At 40.1% G+C, this 6,562-nt stretch overlaps 1 pseudogene; it reads left to right on the top strand.

Annotated features, from left to right (window-relative positions):
• Nucleotides 1–915: 915 nt before the first annotated feature.
• Nucleotides 916–4,172, top strand: LOC139662197 (uncharacterized; annotated as a pseudogene).
• Nucleotides 4,173–6,562: the final 2,390 nt, after the last annotated feature.

The following is a 6,562-nucleotide window of genomic DNA, read 5'->3' as shown; positions in this document are numbered from 1 at the left end:
GAAGCGCATGACAAGCCCCCTGAGTTCAGCCCAGGCAGTGAGAAGTTAAGTGGTCATGCAGTCCAAAATTGGTGCCTGTTGAGAGTATTGCCTCTGTTGGTTGGAGACAGGATAAAGAATCCTTCTGAAAGTGATGTATGGAAGTTGATTTTGCTCTGAGAGAAATAGTTGGGTATGTATGTTCACCAACAATTACTGCCGACCAGGTTGCCTACTTGGATGTCCTCATTGAAGAATATATCCAGTCCAGAGTTGAGTTATTTCCAGACCATCCCCTTAAACCAAAGTATCACTATCTCTGTCACTATCCTGAGCTCATACTTCAGTTTGGCCCACTCATCCATCTTTGGACGTTGAGATTTGAAAGTAAGCACACTTTCTTCAAACAGTGTGCAAGAAAATTGCACAACTTTATGAACCTGTGTGCTACTCTAGCAGAGAGACACCAGCTCCTTCAAGCGTACTTAGGTGCTGGGAGTCTTTTTCCACCTGTCATTCAGGTTGAGAGAGGAACTGAATTTTATGTTAGTGACTATAATGAGAGCATCAAGGCAGCAACTGCAGCATTTGACTTCACACAGAACACCACTGTAGCCACTAATGAGGTCACTGTCAAAGGTACAAAGTACAAAAAGGGCATGTATGTTGTCCTAGGACAAGACGATGAAGGTTTGCACATGGGTGGGATTAAATTAATTCTGATCCATCATAATGATTTTGTCTACTTTGTTGTGGGGAGGCAGCAGGCTGTGGAGCTTGTTGATTTGGGTATCCACTGCCTGGAGGTAGTTGAAGAGCCAAACTACATGTGTGTTAAGCAAGAGGACCTCCTTGATTACTACCCATTAGTTGAGTACAAGCTGAATGGCACATCAATGATGATCTTTCATCACTCTTTCCCTGATTTGTAGAGACATGTCAGTGTTGGAGGAGGAGATAAGAAATGCTGTGTTAGCAGTATTACCTGGCCTACCAGAGGATAAACTCTTGTCCCTCCTGAACAAATTGGTGAGCATAGGAGTTGAATCTGCATCTGACCTGCAATACATTAAAGAAGAGGATCTGCCCGACCACATCACGCCTATACAGTGTCGCAGGCTCCTCAATGCATGGCATGTCGATGGTATGTCATAGGGCGTAAATGTACAGGGTGTGTACAAAATAACCAAAACACCTTACAATATTAAAAAATTGTATTTAGGCTCATTGAAAGTTATCGTTATCATGGTTTGTGGATATTGAGTTATAGTATTACCTGGAAAGATGCTAATTAATCTTTTTCTCTTTTTTTTCAGACCAAGCAAGATGCATAACACTGACTCCTGTAGAGCCTACCAACATAGTTTTCAATACTATTGCAGAGGATTCTTCTTCATTCCCCTCCTCCTCCACATCAAGCACTCCAAGTGTATCAAGTGCCAACAGCTCCGCTACACATGTGGATTTAAGTGCCTGGACAGACAACTTCAAAGTTCCTTGGAACAGAATGCCTTCTGGTATCACAACAGCCATCGCACTGGAAAAGCGTCCTCCTGCTAAAGACCGCAGGGAAATGGTAAGAATCGTGGTTGATGAAATGAGACTGACTGAGTTAAATCCATCAAAATCTCAGTGCCTCTCAATCGCCAAGATGATTGTAAAACAGTATCCCAAATGCTTTGCTGATGTCCTGAGAGACGGCACTACAATTGGCAGTGGCTATGGATCCCTTTTAACTCAAATAAAATCGCGAGTAGAGCATGTTTATCGTGGTAACACTCTCTCAAGACGTAGGAAGCACAAAAGTGTCTCAAATTCATTAGTGGAAGACATTGCCCGAGGACCAGCTGACCAATATGGCTGCGTGAGATGGCAGCCTGACTGCCCACCAGAGGAATCTGAGGAAAGTCTCAAAGAAAAGCAGCAAGAAATGAAAGACCTTTACAGCACTGAGGGGCCAACTGGGGCAGAGAGAGGACATCTGCATCAGTTGATGAAAGCAACATACTATCTGCAGCGGAAATCCATCAACGCCTGCCCACCTCCATCAATTGTTGAGTTGAAGCATGACTGGCCATATCTTTTCACACCCAAAGAAATGTACAACCACTTCAAATTACTAACAGACATCAGCATCTTGGATAAAATGGAGCAGGCAATAGAAGAAAGGGGGAAGCTGATACTTCAGTTTTTCCGGCAAAAGTCAGCAGGGACTGGTGGAGATGAGATACAGCGCATCCTGATGAAGTTTGATGACAGTGGAGCAACCTCTTTTGGCCTTCTTATGGCACACTTCAGAGAGAAACCTGAGGCACTCATTCTGCAGGCTGATGTAAGTGTGAAATTAATAAATGTGTTGTTTTTGAAAATTATGTTATTATGGTCTTGTAAAAATGAAGTCTTAAATAAGGATGGAAATTAAGAATCGGGTCCAAATTTTCAGATTCTTGAGAATCGTTTGGCTCTGACTATCAATTCCACCTATACCTACGCATTGCAATCAATGACGTAACACCTAAGGGACACACTCTCTAAGTGTTTTTTTCCGGATATGACTGCTATCCGAATACTACGGACCAATATCTGTGGTTGGAAAACCGCATTGCATGAGCAGAAGCGAATAGGGCACTGGAGTAGCACAGCGTCCAACCGCTTTGTGTTTAACTCCCTCTCTCCGGTGCTGCTAAGTACTACAGAGCGGTGAATTCATTGTTTCTTCTTCTTCACTCTTGAATCTTTGTTCAGTGTTGTTCAGTGACCATACCGTTTTTTTTTTTTGTTTTTTTTTCATGTTTTAGCCCATTTACTACAAATTCCATATACTTGATAATGCTTCCTTGTTGGTGCACAAGTGCACTCCGAAATCCAGGATTTAGAGTCTACTACCAAAAAGCATTGCAAACACAAGCTATATTGTTAAAAAATCAAACATGGTAAGTAAACGCTCTCTGCTCTCAATGCGACAATAAGGCAACTTTGACAAAACAAATAAAGGCTAAAATGTTACTAATGTTACAACTAAATGTTCACTGTGATGGATTACCTATTGTATTTCAAGCAAGTTTCAAGTCTGCAAGTTGATTTTCATACTGTACTGAAATGAAGTGAAACCAGTGGCTGCCTGGAAAAGTAGAAAAAACGCATTCATCAATCTAAATACCCACGGTATAATTTAGAAAATGGTCGGCAGTAATGTCAAGTATGTGTAATTTGTACTAAATGGGCTTAAACGTGAAAGAACATTGGTATGGTCCTTTAGCTGTTATTCACTTTTGTATGTTTTGTTTGTCCTTTTGCCTTTTAGGTATTAGCAACAGCAGCTGATGTAGAAAGAGCTTTGTTGCTTCCAGACTCTCCGAGACTGATAGTCTTAGGTAGTGTATAAACAATGTTTTGAAATCTGTCATAAAGCATTTCATAAACTGTGAATGTTATGCCTTAGTTTAACAGTTCAGCCTGTGGATATGGTATGTGGAAAGCCAGAAATTGCACATTTACATGGAATTCTTACGTTTATGGATTTTGGGTGAAGTGCTCACAGCAACCCAATGGATGCTGAGCGTCGAGGGCCAGGTGGTTGTGCCTCCATAATCCCAACTTCGTGGCTGGAATGGCAACATTATTTTCAGCTTTTTACAACTTCAATCTGGTGTACCAGGAGCAGGTGTCTTGCACGCTGGAATTCATCCAAAGGTAACCATGTGCTTATTAGGATTTTTTGAAGTGCATTTTTATAAAAATTGATTCACAGGTGCTGGACAGAGATCACATATTAAAAAAATGTAAATAAATTAAATTAATGTAGAATTTGCATTTCATGTGGATAATATTGAATGTGTAGAAAAACATCACTGTGCATGTCTGCATGCTTGATTTAAATCACAAAGTTTTCCTAACGCTTTTGTGTTTCATTGGAATCAACCCAACCACCGGCACCAAGACGGCCCCCACAAAGGTTGTGGGAAAAAGAAGTGGAAAGGTCTCTGAGAAAAAGAACAACACAATCAACCCTCATGTGTGTACACTCCTCAGATGGTTAATGACTTTGAATGGCTATGCACATGTCTTGCATATCATATGCAAAATACTCATGGCAAGGAACCATATAGGAGGTTTCTCTTTTGAAAGATGCTTGTGCCTTATGGACATTCAGGTTTTCCCACCTGCGCCTGTGTGCTATGTGTGAATGTTAGTAGTTATGGAAATGTTTGTTAATCTCACTACCATCTTTGCTTGTTTTGTCCCTTTAAGATTTTGGATCACTGAGAAAATTGGTTACCTTAATACAGTTAAAAAAAAGTACAAGAAGCCATTGTTGTACTGTTGTTTAATGTGAGAATTTATTCATCTACCTAAAACAGTTTTATGTGATAATGTATTGGTCAGTGTTATTTCCATTGAAATGAAGACCAAATTGTATTTAGGTGATTTGTATCAGCAATTCCATTAGGTGGCTGAAAGGTATACAAGTGTACGTTCACATCATTATCCTAGTTCATGTCACCTTGTTCATGAATAGATGCCTATTTCTCAGGCTCTAATGTTAAAGTGTAAGTAATCACTTAAACTTTTAGGTGGATGCTCAAAAGTATTTTACCTTAAATACCTGTCTTGAATACCTGTTGTGACTTCACTTATTGGGGTGTGGTCAGAGAAACCACAGGGTTGAAATTTGTGTGAAGTGCTTACTTAGATTTTGACAGTTCTTTTGAAACAGGAAATTCAGCTCATGGTATCATGACAGCAAATGTCTTGTTCAAGTATGGCATTGTGCTTTGCATTTTGTCAATTTTAATAAATACCTGACTTTGTAGCAGCTCTGTCTTTGGTTTTATTTATTTGTGAAGATAATCGAATGCAATGCAAAAGCTTTTTGGATTTACAGCAGTTTATTGATAAAGATTATTTGACTGACTACTGTAATTGATACATTTTCCAAATTTTCATTGTAAAAATGTTTCACAGCAACATCTTGGATTTTGGGGGTATTTACAGGCCTTTATTGACAACTCTAGTTGCCAGGTAACTACAGTAATTCAAGTAGATTACAGGAAATTGCTGTAAACTGGATTACAAGATCAATACAATGTTACTGTAAAAAAACAATAAAGTGTTGTAATTTACTTACAATTCACTGTAAATTGATATACTGTAATATATTGTAATTCTTTTTTTTTTTACAGCAAATTACAACAATTTTACAGTCCTTTTCCCCAGTTATTTACTGTAAATTCCACAGTAAATTCTTTACAGTGTAGTCTGCAGTGTTTTCACGTCACCTTTTGGTATCGCCTCAACTCGCTTGGAACCTTGACGGAGGTGCTACCAAAGGTGGTACCAAGTAATATGGTACCTGGTACTTGCCCAATGGAAAACCAAAAAAGGCGAGTAGAGTCGAGTCGAGTTGAGCCGGTACCATGCGGTGGAAAAGCAGCAATAGTAGGCTCCATGCTAACATTTTAGCATACACTATGTTGAGTGATAGTAGACTCCATGCTAACACTTTAGCATACACTATGTTGAGTGATAGTAGACTCCATGCTAACACTTTAGCATGCACTATGTTGTGTGATAGTAGGCTCCATGGTAACACTCAACATACACAGCCTCTCTGCTCCCTCCCTCTGCCCCGTAACCCCTCCCACTCGTTCGTAATGCCTCCCCCCAAAGGAGCCTCATGCGCGTTCATGAGTTCGCCTGTCAACTGAACTGAGCTAGCCTACTGATCGATGTGTGATTCCCAGGTAAGAAGAAATGCTGGTAATAAAAAAAACAAACATTGAGCATTTACATGTTACTCACAGATATATGCCACGCTATACCTTATCTCAGAAATGAGTGTAATTGTGCTCGGTGAGCTAAAGACGTTTGATAAATGAAATAATTTTCCTCGTAGGCTGTATATCAGCCAAGTAGGTTAGCGAGCTAACGTTAGCTAGATTATGATAGCATTACCAATATAAACAATGAAACTAGCCGTAAACATTTCCAAAGCTAGATAACCACAAATATCAAAAAGTATCAACTTTTCTCAATATTAGAGCTAAGTAGGGAGCATTGGCTCTGACGATGACTACACTCCAGTGCCAAGTACATCAGGTGGTCATATTGGACGGACCAGGGGACGGGGGAGAGGGCGAAGTAGCAGAGGTCCTGCTAGCGGCAGGCAGCAACCGGACTCTTGTGTCTCCATGCTACCACACATACATGCTTACATTTTGCGCCTCACCAGGAGGATATGGGATGTCATCCGGGCCATTGTTGACCTTCCTAACCCAGGGGAACACAACAATTTCGATATGCAGCCTATAGACAATTTTTTGTGTGGCAGTATGGAACACTTGGACATACACAGGTTTGTGATACCCAGTTGCTGCGCCTGGAGAATCCGTGATAAGTATCCTGATCCACATGGACAATATGTAGGTTTTGTTTACAGTTGGGTGTAATTACAATACTTGCTGTTCTGCAATACTACTATGCAAGATCACTGTACTGCAATTTGGTTTATACAATATAATTTCACTGCAATTAGGATTGCTTTCTTACTGCATTTGCACATTTTATGTATTTTTTGTATTAG

The sequence above is a fragment of the Centroberyx affinis genome, unplaced genomic scaffold (genome assembly GCF_046629955.1).
Source record: "Centroberyx affinis isolate AG114_WGS23_722 - 3 ecotype Tasmania unplaced genomic scaffold, CSIRO-AGI_Caff_v1 ptg003728l_1, whole genome shotgun sequence".
NCBI classification, from domain to species: Eukaryota; Metazoa; Chordata; class Actinopteri; order Beryciformes; family Berycidae; genus Centroberyx; species Centroberyx affinis.
The sequence above is the reverse complement of the archived record's forward strand: the minus strand, read 5'-3'. Positions and strand labels throughout refer to the sequence as shown.